We start from the raw sequence: 14981 nt of genomic DNA on the forward strand, positions 1-14981 counted from the left end.
ACCAATATGGCTGGGAACCCAACAAAACTCAACCGACTTAAATCTGTGAACGAGAAACAGCCAATGCTGGATCTCGACAACTACTGGATGAACCGGATTAAAGGACCCGAGAGCCATGAGGGCACTACGAGAGTCAACAACAACCACAAAGGAGGACTGACAACGAGAAAGCAGGAGACGAAGAGCATAGAGAATAGCATAAAGTTCTGCTGTAAAGATGCTAGTCTCCGGAGGCAAGCGACACATAAGTGCGATCAGGAAAAACAACAGAGTAGCCAACACCGTCCGCTGACTTAGACCCATCGGTGAAGACAGAAACGGAGCGGGAGTGAGAAGAAAAGTGCTCGAGGAAAAGGCGTTTTAGAACCGTAGGAGGGGTAAAAGCTTTAGTGATACGGGTCAAGGAAGTACAAAACCGCGGAAGAGGGACCCTCCACGGGGGCAAAGAAGGAACAACACGAGGAGAAACATCAGAAATATGAACGGAGAGAGAATCCTGTAGGCGAGATAACCGGACAGAAAGAGGGAGGTGGTGAAGAGGAACAGGAACCGCAGGAGGGGTAAAAGTTAAAGCACGACAGAGGCGAGAGGAAGGATGTTGCAAGGACCGCGCAAGATAGCGAAGACAGTAGCGATCACGGCGGTCCTGGAGAGACAGGAAGCCAGTGTCAACATACAAGCTAAGGATGGGAGTCGAACGAAAGGCACCAGAACTGAGGCGCAACCCAGTATGGTGCAAAGCATCAAGACGGCGAAGAGTAGAAGGAGAAGCAGACGAGTAAGCAGGGCAACCATAATCGAGCTTAGACAGGACGAGAGAGGAATGTAAAGCAAGGAGAGTGCGCCTATCTGCCCCCCAAGAAGTATGGGACAAGACCCGAAGGAGGGTAAGGGCCTTAGAGCACTCAACACGGAGGTAAGAGATATGGGGAGACCAAGACAAACGAGTGTCAAGGAATAACCCCAAAAGCTTCGCAGAATCTTTGTATTCAAGGGGATGACCATAAAGCGACAAAGAGGGACGAAGAACAACCCGTTTCCGCGTAAAAGTCATGGCACAAGTCTTAGAAGTAGAGAACTTGAAGCCATGACCTGTGGCCCAAGACGACACGGCATCAATTGCAAGTTGAAGCCGGCGTTGAAGGAGAGGCGAATCATCACCCTGACAACAAAGGGTAAGATCATCGACATAGAGAGCGGAGAAGACACCAGAAGGAAGAGAGGAAAGAAGACCATTGAGGGCAACAAGAAAAAGAGTAGTGCTCAGAACACTACCCTGGGGCACACCTTCGTATTGCTGAAAAGAGGGAGAGAGAGCGGTACCAAGGCGCACCCGAAAGGAACGACGAGAGAGGAAGCTGCGGAGAAAGAGAGGGAGATGACCACGAAGGCCAAAAGAATGAAGTTGAGAGAGGATATGATAACGCCAAGTGGTGTCGTAAGCCTTTTCTAGGTCAAAAAGGACGGCAACAACGGAGGTCTTCGCAGCAAAAGCAGTACGAATATAGACCTCCAAGTTCACCAGGACATCTGTCGTGCTGCGGCACTTGCGGAAACCAAATTGAGAAGGGGAGAGGAGGTGATGGTGTTCCAGGAACCACATCAGACGAACGTTAACCATACGTTCAAAGAGTTTGCAGACACAACTTGTGAGAGCAATAGGGCGAAAGTCCTTAGGGGAAGTACCCAGAGACCCCGGTTTGCGAACAGGGAGGACAACGGCATCGAGCCAGTCCTCAGGGACTGACGACGACTCCCAGATCCGATTATACAGACTCAGTAAATACTGAGACGTGCCCGGAGGGAGATGGCGAAGCATCTCATAATGAATACCATCGGAGCCCGCCGCCGTAGAACCGCAGAGGGCCAGGGCCGAACGAAGTTCAGAGAGAGAGAAGGGATCATTATAGGGAAGCTGAAGATGAGTGCAGAAATCTAAAGGACGAGACTCAAGGACAGGTTTACGAAGAAGGAAAGATTGGGGAAGATGAAGACCAGAGCTAACAGAAGAAAAATGGGAACCCAGTTCGGAAGCGACCTGCAACGGGTCCGCCACAAGAGTATCATGGAGGTGAAGGACCGGTGAAACATCGGGAACGAACTTACCCGCTATCTTGCGGATACGCTTCCAGATCTGGGCCAGAGGGGTCTCGGACGTAATTGATGAGACATAAGATGCCCAACATTCACGTTTAGCCGTACGGATGGCCCTACGGGCCACCGCACTCGCTTTCCGAAAGAAAAGAAAAGAATCGGTCGTCTGCCTACGGCGGTGCCTCTTCCAGGCTGCACGCTTACAGCGGACAGCCCGAGCACAGTCCGCATTCCACCAGGGAACGCACTTCCGTGGACCCCGAGAGGAAGAGCGAGGAATAGAGCGGAGGGCAGCGTTGAAGACAGTGTCATGAAAAAGGAGGAGAGCGCGAGAGAGAGGCAGAAGGGAGAGGTCAGGGAGAGCAGCACTGAGGGTAAATAGGGTCCAGTCTGCCTTAGCAAACTGCCACCTAGGGAAAGAGAGGGAAGGGCGAAAAGAGAAAAAGGAAACAAGGATGGGGAAATGATCACTACCATGGAGGTCATCAAGAACCTGCCACGTGAAATCTAAGTAAAGAGAAGAAGAGCAGAGAGAAAGATCAAGACAAGAAAGGGTGCGAGTCCGAGAGTCCAAATGAGTGGGCTCACCAGAATTCAGAAGAGACAGGGAAGAAGAGAGGAGAAACGGCTCAAGGAGGCGACCCCGGGTATTCGTCAGAACGTCACCCCAAAGAGAATGACGACAATTGAAGTCACCCAGCAGGAGCACAGGCTCCGGCAAGGAGTCCAGGAGGTGTTTCAAATCAGGAAGAGAGAGCGGGACACTCGGGGGGAGATAAATGGAACAAACTGTGTACCATTTCCCCACAAAGATACGAGCAGCAGAACAATGGAGAGGCGAAGGAAAAAGTAAAGGAACAAAGGGAACATCAGCCCGAATCAAAAGAGCAGAAGAATTAGAAGCCCCAGCAATGGCTGGGGGGGGGGGGAGAGGAAGGAATAGCCACGAAAACGACCAGGACGAGCACCAAGCATTGGCTCCTGGAGACAGACACAAAGGGGCGAAAACCGCGAAATCAGAAGTTGGAGTTCGAGGAAATTGGCGTAATAACCTCGAACGTTCCATTGAAGAATGGACAACGACGAGAAGAGAAAGGACAAAAACAGAGAACAAGGAAGAAACAAAGGCGAAAGACCAACAGAGCACGTTAAAGAATATCAGGGTCGGGATCAGGGTCAGCAAAGTCAGGGTTAGGGGGCATGGGTAAACTGAGCAAAGACGGAGGGAAGGAAACGGGAGAACAGAGCAGAGGTGGGCGGGCAGGGTCTGGAGGAGGAGGAGGAAGAGGAGGAGACAACGGAGAGGAGCCGTCAAGGACAGCAGCAGGAGGAGGGGGAGTAGAAAGAGGGGAGCGCACCCCAGCAAGAGCAGCAACCGAAAGGGAAGCAGGGGCCAAAGAAACCTCCATAGCAGGAACAGGGGGCGCAAGCACTGAAACGGGAGGGGAAGGAGCAACAGAGCCAGAAGGAGGAGCTGAGGAAGAAAGCGAAGCCTTCTTACCCGCCGGGGAAGAGGAAGGAGAGGAGCCAGGCTTACGCTTCTGACTTAAAGAGACCGGTGTCCCAGCAACTACGTACCGGGCAACGGATTCCAGTGTCTCAACAGGAGAAGCCGAACGAGAGCACACACGACGGCCGTTAGGAGAGCGATGGACATCCGCCCGCACCGACAGGCGGTGGGGAGAGCCAATAGATGGAGGAAGAGGATGGGAAGGAGGATCGGAGGGGGACGAGGAAGAAGACACAGAAGACACGACAGACCGGGTAGAAGGAAGGGGAACCCCAGACAGAGGACCAGGAGGAGGATTCTTCGGGAGAGAACCCAAAGGAACAGAGGAGGGGGCAGTGGGCGCATCAGGGTCCAAGGCCCGGAAACGGTTGTGAGTCTGAGGAAGGCGGGAAGGACGAGGAGAGGAAGAGCGCAACACGCGAGCATAAGAGATATTAGCATAAGGCGGGAGCCGGCGAACCTGGCGCCTCGCCTCAGGAAAAGATAAACGCTCCCGGTGCTTCAGGTTGAGGACGGCTGCCTCAAGCTTGTAATGGACACACGCACGGGAGAAGGTAGGATGGGCCTCACCGCAGTTGAGGCAACGAGCCTGGGGAGAAGTGCACTCCGACTTAGAGTGACCTTCGCCACCACACAAAGGACAGAGAGAGACAGTCCCGGAGCAGCGGAGGGCACCATGCCCAAACCTCCAGCACTTGTTGCAGAGCCGAGGAGAAGGAATGTACTCCTGGACAGAGCACCGGGCACCAGCAAGCATGACAGAGGGTGGAAGGGTCCTACCATCAAAGGTAATCTTCACAACCCGGAAGGGTTGACGGCGACTACCACGAGGGGGACGAGTAAACGTGTCCACCTGGAGAATAGAATGGCCCTGGGCAGCGAGGATATGGCGAATATCGTCGTGGCAGTCGCGCAGGTCCCGAACACCGGTTGCAACATGGGGCGGGAGCAAAATAGTGCCAACACTGGCATTCAATTGAGCGTTCTTCGAGACCCGAACGGGGGTCTCGCCAAGGCAGGATAAGGCAGCCAAGCGGGAAGCAGCATCCTGAGAAGGAGCAGCAACGACACGTGTACCGAGACGAGTGGGGTTGAAAGTAATGAAGGCACCCACGGAATCAATGAGATGTCGATGAAGGGAGAAATCGTCAGGAGGCGCAGAATCAAGAGGGAGGAGATCAAAATATTTGGCCCACGAAGCGGGACCAAACAGGGCTTGATAGGTAGCAGAACTGGAAGGAATCGAGCGAGGGCGGCCGTGACGAGAACGGCGGTGAGAACCCCCAGAGAGAGAGGGGTTAAAAGGCGCAGTAGTTACAACTAGAGAAGGAGCCGCGCCAGGGGACGAGGTAGTCACCACTGGGGGCTTGGGGCTCGACCCAACCACAGAGGAGGGAGGGGAGCCAGGGGAAGGAGTCAGAGAGGCCAAAGGAGGAGCAAGGTCGGGGCCCAATGCAGCGGAGGCTACAGAGCCCGGTCTTCCAATACGGACCGACTCGGGGGCTTGGTCGCCCACCCCACGAGCCTGAAAAGGTAAGCCAGAAGCAGCCGAAACAGGGGTTATCATCTTGACGAAATTAAGAATTCACTCACGAATGAGCCCCCACACCCACCATGGAGCCACAATTAGAGGCAGGACACCCAACAAGAAGCTATCGCCGATCTTGTCGGGGCCTCCTAGGGGTGCGTCGTGAGTATACGCCCCACAAACGCCACCTTAAGAAACCGACAGTCCGTCGAGATCGGGTTCAGTGACGAAGTGTGGATTGACAATAAAAGGGTCCCCTCGCTCTCGACGTCGGGTACTGCAGTTCTACGGGTGCATGAGTATGCCTCCTCAAGCACCCGGGCGTCAAAATAGAAGAAGTCCATGGAAGAACCAGAACGAGCAAAAGGTCGGCAGGAAACGGCAAGCTGATAGGAGAAGAGGGGGGAGAAAAACGAAACAGAAGGAAAAGGAAAAGGTGCCCAGCAGAATTGGAGAGGACGGCAGCAGGAGCACAAGGCTAGAAAAGGACAGAGGACTGTCCTAAGGAGCATCACACTCCAGCAGCCGCCCACGAAGCCCCCACACGGCGACAACGAGCTGAGCGGGGAGGGGGTCTCTCCTCGTAGCTTATACCTCTCAGCTCGGGTACTAGTCTGGAGGCAAACCTTTGAACCTTCTGTGTGTATGTGTGTGTACTCACCTATTTGTGCTTGCGGTGGTTGAGCTTCGTCTCTTTAGTCCCGCCTCCCACCTGCCAATCGACTGGTGTACAGATTACTGAGCCTATTGGGCTCTATCATATCTACATTTGAAACTGTGTATGGAGTCAGCCTCCACCACATCACTGCCAATTGCATTCCACCTGTTAACTACTCTGACATTGAAAATGTTTTTTCTAACGTCCCTGTGGCTCATTTTGGTACTCAGTTTCCACCTGTGTCCCCTTGTTCGCGTCCCACCAGTGTTGAATAGTTTATCCTTGTCTACCCTGTCGATTCCCCTGAGGATTTTATAGGTAGTGATCATGTCCCCCCTTACTTTTCTGGCTTCCAGTGTCGTAAGGTGCATTTCCCGCAGCCTTTCCTCGTAACTCATGCCTTCTTAGTTCTGGGACTAGTCTAGTGGCATAACTCTGAACTTTTCCAGCTTCGTCTTATGCTTGACAAGGTACGGGCTCCATGCTGGGGCCGCATACTCCAGGATTGGTCTTACATATGTGGTATACAAGATTCTGAATGATTCCTTACACAGGTTCCTGAAGGCTGTTCTGATGTTAGTCAGCCTCGCATATATACCGCAGATGTTATTCTTTTTATGTGGGCTTCAGGAGACAGGTTTGGTGTGATATCAACTCTTACGTGTGAGTGAGTGAGTGAGTGAGTGAGTGAGAGTGTCTGTCTGTGTCTGTCTGTGTCTGTCTGTGTCTGTCTGCGTCTGTCTGCGTCTGTCTGCGTCTGTCTGCGTCTGTCTGCGTCTGTCTGCGTCTGTCTGCGTCTGTCTGCGTCTGTCTGTCTGTAGCTGTGTCTGTGTGTCTGTGTCTTAACGGGTCTAACAAAAAAACATGCAAACAACGCGCCAACAGCGTTACCAACAAATATTGGTAACGTTCCTTGCCAAATAAAATGTCAGTTTATTAATGATGAAAAGTGGCGATGATGACTGTCAGAGGCTGTCACAGTCTGGCCTCTCAAGCGTTACATTACAGTCACCGCACCCGTACTGCCTGCGTGCGTGCGTGCGTGCGTACACGTGTGTATTGGTGGTGTTGAGTAACTGTGTACTCTCTTCTCCAGAGGTGTTGAGTACCTGTGTACGCTCTCCTCCAGTGGTGTTGAGTACCTGTACATGCTCTTCTCTAGTGGTGTTGATTAACTGTGTTACCCAACACAGTTACGTAACTACCTCTACGGGAGGTAGAGCAAGAAACAGAGTGGAGGACAACGTCGAACACGGTGTCATGATAAAGGAGGAGGATTTGACGGAGAGGCAGATGAGAGAGGTCGGAAAGAGTAGCATGAAGGGTAGATAGATTTCAGTCAGCCTTGGCAAACTCTCACCTAGGGAAGGAGAAGGGAGGGTGAAGAGAGAAGGTAATAAGGTTGGGGGAAATGGTCACTATTATGGAGGTCATCAAGAACCCACCAGGTGAAATATAAGTAAATTATAGACGAGCAGAGAGAAAGATCGAGACAGGAGAAGGGTGTGAGTGCGTGAACCAACACGAGTCGGTTCACCAGTATTCAGAAGAGACAGAGAAGAAGAGAGGACAAATGGTTCAAGAAGGCGGCCTCGGGTATTTGTCAGAACATTGCCTCAGAGTATGACAACGGTTAAAATCACCCAAAAGAATAACAGGCGCCGGTAAGGAGTCCAACAGGTGTTTAAAATCAGGGAGATAAAGCGGGACATTTGGGGAGGAGGCGGGGGGGGGGGGACAAATGGAACAGACAGTGTACCATTTATTCATACAAGGCAGCAGAGGAAGGAATAAGTGACTGGAAAAGAAGGGGGACGAAGAGAATATCATTACGGATCAAGAGTGCAGTAGAGATAGAGGGCTTCAGCAAAAGCTGAAGGCGGGGGGGGGGGGAAGAAAGAAAGAAAAGACAGAGAGAGAGCGAGAGAGCGAGAGAGAGAGAGAGAGAGAGAGAGAGAGCGAGAGAGCGAGAGAGCGAGAGAGCGAGAGAGCGAGAGAGAGAGAGAGAGAGAGGAATAATCGCGGAAGCTGCCCAACAGGGCAAGCATCGGCTCCTGAAGACAGACACAAAATTACACGACCAGAAGTTGGAGTTCATAGGAAGTGTGCATAGAAACCGCGAATATTCCCTTGAAGAATAGACAGTCTCAAAAACAGAGATCAAAGAAACAGATAACAAGGGAAAAACAGTATACTAGATAGGATCAGGATCACTGAAATCAGTGTTATAGGGGCAGAGGTAAATCCAGCAAAGACGATTATTGAGTCAAGGGAGCGGTAGGATGGACTAGAGACTGCAGTGGGAGGAGGCATCGGAGGGAGGCGGTCAAGGGAAGCTGTGGGTGGAAGGGCAGAAACAGGGGAGTGGACATGATTAAGGGCAGCAGCTGAGAGAGCATCAGTGGTCAAGGAAAGCTCTATAGCAGAGGCAGGCAACTCCGCCATTGAAATGGGAGGAGACTCATGGATAGAGGCGAAGTCAAGGGATGTTTTGACGTCTTCTTACCCGCCGGGGAGAAGCCAGGTTTACATTTCTGACTTAGAGGGACAGGCGTATTAGCAGCAATGTACTATGCGACACCCTCCAAATTTTCAAGAGGAGAGGGAGCGGTTAACATGAAGACGACTGAGAGGAGGAGGAGGATGGACATCGGCCTGGACGGACAAGTGTTGTTGAGGCCCAAAGGACAGAGAAGAGGACTCAGGAGGAGGATTGAGTCGAGAAGAGGAGGGGGCACATGAGACCGGGAAGGAAGAGTGGAAACACCAGGTGGGGAACCATGAGGAAGTTCCAGAACACAAAGCAGCAGAGGTACGGGGAGGTGGAGGCGGCGTCATAGGCCAAGGCCTATGATTTGAAAAGTGATTTTTACTACACGAAGAGGCTGACGACGACGACCCGGAGGGGTCGAGTGAACTTATCAGCCTGGAGGATAGATGCCTTGGGCCTTAAGGATGTATTTAATATCCTCAAGGCAGTTTTTGAGGTCCTTGTCACCAGTAGCGACATGGTGCGGGAGAATAACTGTGCCTATGCTGGCATTTAACCGGTCATTTTTGGAGATCCTGACTGAGATCTCAAAGATGCAGGACAACATAGCCAAGCGGTTGGCCGCTTCCTAAGAGGCTGCAACAATATGTATGTTCCAATATAGATGGGGATTAATAGTGATAATGGTATCCACCGAATCAGCGAGGTGTTTATGGAGGAATAAACCATCAGGACGCATAGAATCAACATGACTTGAAATCAAAATACTTAGTCCACTTAGCAGAACCAAACAAATCCTGGAATGTAGTAGACTGGGAAGGAATCATGCGTGTTTGAGTGTGGAGGCGACGGCACCGAGCACCCCCACTTAAAAGGGGAGAAAGGTGATGAGGTAGTCACCACTGGGTGCTTGGGGCTCAACCCCGCCACAGAGGTGGGAGGGGAACAGAGAGGGGTATTCGTGAGAATAAGAGCAGCAGCTTGGTCTGGGTCTAGTGTAGCGGGGTCTACAGAGTCCTGGCCTTCCATCACAGTCCTACCAGAGGCCTGGTCGCCCACCCCACGAGTCTGAGAAGTTAAATGAGGGTCTGAAATCGGCATAGAACGAATATGAATATAATTTCATCCATTAATAAGCCCCATACCCACCATGGAGTCACAATTAGAGGACAGGACACCCGACAAGACGGGGCCTCCCGGGGTGGGGATGCATCGTGGTTATGCACCCCGCAATCGTCACCTTAAGAGGTGTCAACCCGTCAAGATGGGGCTCACCAATGAAGGCAGGTTTTGACGTAAAAGTTCCCTTCGCTCGACTACGTCAGGTACCACAGCTCTACGGGCGAGAAACATTCACTGGAAAGGCGAAGCATTAGGGGTTTACAAGCGGATGAATAGACATAAAAAAGCGGATATTAATGGGGTATTAAAAGTACCAATACGTGGTGGAGGTGGGGTCCCTTGATTGTTTCAAACGTGGGTTAGACATATATATGAGTGGGATTGGGTGGTTATAAATATTCTGGGCTCACCATAGCCCGTGCTACATGGACACTTCATTCTGAGTAGCTAAATCTAAAACAACAATAGGTTATAAATAGGAGCTGCCTCGTATGGGGGCCAATAGGCTCTCTGCAGTTACCTTTATTCTTATGTTCTTACAGTGCTGTCCCAATCACCCGGCGTCAAAACAGAAAACGAAGAATGTTCTAAATTGGCATCAAGTTGGCTGGAAGGAACAATCAGAAAGGAGGAGAGATGAGGAGGAAAAGTTAAACATGAGGGGAAGGAAAAAGAAGTCAGCAAAAATGAGTAAAGACAGCTGCAGGAGTATAAGGCTTCAAAAGGGCATAGGAAATGCTGTCTCACAGAGCATTACTCAAAGCCCCCATGACCACAAAGGGCTGGAAAAGGGACTAAGGTGAAAGGCAAGAATGGGGGGTGAATGTAAGAATCGGATAAGATAAGGAGGAGAATAAGAGGAAAGGTACAAAAAGAATGAAAAATGGGTAGGCTTTAAGTCAGGTCATGTTTGTTATGGGGCATTTAAGTATGTACTGTGAGAGGGAAGAGTCAACAGCAACAAAGTCAGGACTAAGGTTCAAGTTGGGTATGTAGTGTATCCAACCCGTCCTCGACTCAAGTCCATTACATTCAGCGGTCAACCCCACAGACGCATTCATAAATTTTAACATGCTGTTCATTCAAAACGGGAATTTTCTCAAGTATAAATTAATATTATAACATATTAGCATATTGTGTATATATAGGCATAGGATAGGTTAGGTTAGGTGTTTAGGTTCTGTTGGCGATTATTTGTAGTACGTGGGTGAAGCATTTACAGCGTTGTGGTTCTAACAAAATTCGTCAGTGAAGCACTTGTTCCGGATATGTTCGAACGTCAGCAGTTGTGAGTCGTGTATAAACCGCTTTTCATTCATAAACAGGGGGTTTGGTGGGTGCATGGAATCACTTTGGGGTCTTTGTTTGGAGGACGGGCTGAGTGTATCAGAGCAGATTCAACAAGACGGCGTTTGTGTAGAGGAAGGAAAGATTAAATGAACAAATCCACAAGGGCCGTGTTGAGGGTTCGAACCTACGGCCTAGAGGATCCCAGACGCACCTTAATCGACTGTGCTACGACATGGTTAAAAGAGTTTTAACAGAGTTCATCTGCCCTCACACGGGTCCTGCAGTCACTCCGAGACACAAACCAGGGTTTTACACAATTTCCCCGTGCACCCGGGCTCTGTCAATAAGCTGTTCTACCTCTTTAAGGTGCGTCTGAAATCCTCTCTGACGTAGGCTCGAACCCTCATCACGGCCCTTGTGGCTTTGTTCATTTGATGCATCACGCTATTGTGATTGACGTGTGTAGTGTAAGGAAAAATTATTTTTCAAGAAGACCAATCAAGTGGATGATTCGAATTCCTAACATGATAGAAGAGAGCATTGCTTGTGTCTGCAGACATAACACTACTTCTGTGCTCCTAAAGTCTGTCGATCAGTGTACAGCCAGTTTCACAGAAGTAATGGAAGGGACAAGACAAACAGGAAATATAGTAGACACCAACAGCATTGTAAGCAGGAGGGGCAGTGTGAATTAATTAGTACGAAGTGTGTTTGTTAGTATGTCGAATGGCTAATTTCATGTCAAGAGGACAAAGGGTATTAGATCCGAGTTCAGGTATGAAATGGCTGCCCAGCACTGTTACTAGTGTGGAAAACATGTTTAGGATGAAAACCAAGTGTTAGCTTGAGAATAGGCACAGTTGATAAAATGTAAGGGGGTATCCAGGACGAGAAAGACCAACAGACATCTCAGAATAAACTGAGGATCACTGATGCACACAGTCTAGAGGAAAGAGGACGACGACCATGACCATGAATTACCAGATCTGGAGAAAGTGTCAGGTCATCACACGACGACTTGCCCGAAAAGCTATGCGTATTAGTGGCTTTAGGTATTGTATGTACTAGCTCTTAATAAATCCAACATTATCTTTGTAAATCAACTATGTATGTACTTTTCCTGAATAAAAATGTATTATTATTTATTATTATAATATTATTACTATATAGCACTAGGGGGGAAAAGACACTTAACAGAAGTAGGATGGTAGGAAAAGTGAATGTATATACCACTGTGCATAGGCAGAGAAAGAAAATTAAGACAGCTGTGAACATGAACGTCTAGAAAATGAAGGAGGGAATTACACTCATTCTACTTTGAAATTGATAGGATCCAGACTGATAAGAGATGAAAAAGAAAAGGCTGGATACATGTGATAATAGAACAAAAAATATGAACACAGCAAAGCCAGAGAGGGGGTCGAGTATAAATAGTTGGAAGAACAGTTTCAAAAGGAATTCTAAACAAGTGCCAATAGTATTTAGCACAAGATTTTTATCTAAACTATGTCAAGAGAACCACCCGAACACTTCCCCATGCAAGGCGATAAAGGGACAGAAGGCAAAACTAGTGTTAGGGAACTTCGTACTAGGGTCAAGGAGAGGGATGCTGGCGGGACACCAGTAACCTGTTCTTTCACAAATTATGTCTGAATTTGGCTGTTTGCCCGTATTGCCGAAAATGGACATAATTTAAAAATGATGGAAAAATTTAAAATTTTAGTTTTATTCTTTCTCCAAACCGGCTATGTTAAGGGTCCTCTGGTAGGCAAGCAGAGCAGGAAATTCTCCTAAGGTTTCAAAACGTCATGATAAATGTTAAGGGGGCTTATTACGGGTTTCGTAAAAATTGTTCAATTTGTTTATAAATTTATGTATGAAATGGCTATAGAAAGAGGCTGCAACTGGTCCAAGTTTCAGCATCACACCCTAAACAGAAAAGGAGAAAAAAAATACACAACGTATTATGCAACGAATTTTCAACATTTTCAAATAGTTTCAGGGAACACATGTGTCAACTAAAATCATTTCTATAACACTCAGATATTAAATGTAGCACATAATAAAGGAATGTAGTGATCAGTTTTATCAAAAAAGTGTTTAGTGCAATAATATAATTATTCAAAGTTACCCTTCCAAAAATATGCAATATATGATGTTTATAAATTTTTATAAAATCAACAAATGGACTTTGGACTAAAATGTCTCAATAGGTTTGTAGAAGCACAAACTCTACATATAAGGTGTAATTTGCATATAAATTGATTAATAAATGAAAGCTCTGAAGTACTTTGAAGGTGTAAATTACTTTCCAGAGTAAAATATCCAAGTTCGGCCACCTGTAGCTGAGCTTGACTTCGACAGATTTCGTTCATAATTGGCACCCTTGCAGATAGGCATCCATTGAGCAAGGTGTGCAAGTTTCATGCAAATCCCTTGATAACAAACAAGAAAAAAAAATTGGCCAAAAAAAAAAAAAAAAAAAAAAAAATTACATATTGCACATACATATTACAATTATTACAAGAGTTTGTGCTTCTACAGCACATAGTAGACATGTTAGTTGACACATGTGTTCCCTGAGATTATTTGAGAATGTTGAACATTCGTTGCATAATACCTTGTGTATTTTTTTTCTCCTTTTCTGCTTAGGGTGTGATGGTGAAACTTGGACCAGTTGCAGCCCTTTCTATAACCATTTCATAAAAAAAATTATAAGCAAATTGAACAACTTTTAATTTATACCGATATGCCCCCTTAATTGAAAGTTCTCTCTCGCCTAACCTAACCGAGTAAGCCAGAGGACAAAAAAAAAAAAGGGACAGTACAACACTTTCGTGAGCCGATTCCATTTCAAATTACATCCATTTTTGGCCATAGCGCGCATACGAGCGAACAGCGACGTAATTTTTAAGAGGACGGGTTGAAGGGTTGCAAGCCCACATGGGCTAACCCACTTAATTGTGTACTGTCGCAGCAAGGAGGGTTAGTGGAGTAAAAGCTATTTGGACTCCCCCCCCCCTCCCACCTTGCCCCATCAATGAAGTAATTATCAATAGAAGGCACCAAACCGGGAAGGCTATGTAGCACCATCAAAGTGCGGTATAATCAGAGGGCACTAAATATCACAAGGATGCCAATACGAGAACAAAAACGCATAAGGCGAACGATATCAAAAGTATCAGAGTCGCCAAGAATTCTATCAAGAGACAAGCGACCACGGGGGACAGTCGGAAAACAAGACACACGCTCGTGTCGTGTCCTGGAAGTCAGGACATTCAACAAGCAGACCGTACGACTACGACCGTAAGAGGGACAATGCAATTCGGACAATAAGGAGCCGGGCGGCGCTCCATCAAGTGACCGTGAGTTAAACGGGTATGGCCAATACGTAACCTAGCCAGAGCCGTTTCCCACCGCCGGTTACGGTGGCAGGAGGAAGGCCACTGGGACACACAACTCTTAAGAGTACGCAGTTTGTTACCAAGAACAGAAGACCAACAACTCTGCCATCGGGCAAGGATGGAGGCATGAATAACTGGGTAAAAGTCAGAATAAGGAACACCTTTATGGGAGATGGGACAAGTGCGGATAGCGTCCTTAGCGGCAGCATCCGCACGCTCATTTAAAGAGAAACCAACATGGCTGGGAACCCAGCAAAATGCAACCGACTTAAATTTACTGGAGATAAGAAACAGCCAATGTTGAATCTCGATGACCACAGGGTGGGCTGGATTAAAGGACCCTAAAGCCATGAGGGCACTACAAGAGTCAACTACTACCACGAAGGAGGATTGCCTCCGGGAAAGCAGGAGACGAAGAGCATAGAGAATAGCATAGAGTTCTGCTGTGAAGATGCTAGCCTCCGGAGGAAGGCGACACATATAAGTATGGTCAGGAAAAACAACAGAGTAGCCCACACCGTCAGCAGACTTCGACCCGTCAGTGAAGATGGGAACAGGAGTGGGAGTGAGAAGAAAAGTGCTCAAGGAAGAGGCGTTTCAGAACTGTAGGAGGGGTAAAAGCTTTAGTGATGCCGGTCAGAGAAGTACAAAATTTGCGAAGGGGGACCCTCCACGGGGGCAAGGAGGGAACAATACGAGGAGAAACATTAATAAGACGAACCGAAAGAGAACCTTGTAAGAGAGACAAACGGACAGAAAGAGGAAGGTGGTGAAGAGGAACAGGAACTACAGGTGGGATAAAAGTCAAAGCACGATAGAGGCGAGAGTGAGGATGCTGTAAGGATCGCGCAAGATAGCGAAGACTGTAGCGATCACGGCGGTCC

Source organism: Procambarus clarkii, chromosome 52 (genome assembly GCF_040958095.1).
Source record: "Procambarus clarkii isolate CNS0578487 chromosome 52, FALCON_Pclarkii_2.0, whole genome shotgun sequence".
Classification (NCBI taxonomy): Eukaryota; Metazoa; Arthropoda; class Malacostraca; order Decapoda; family Cambaridae; genus Procambarus; species Procambarus clarkii.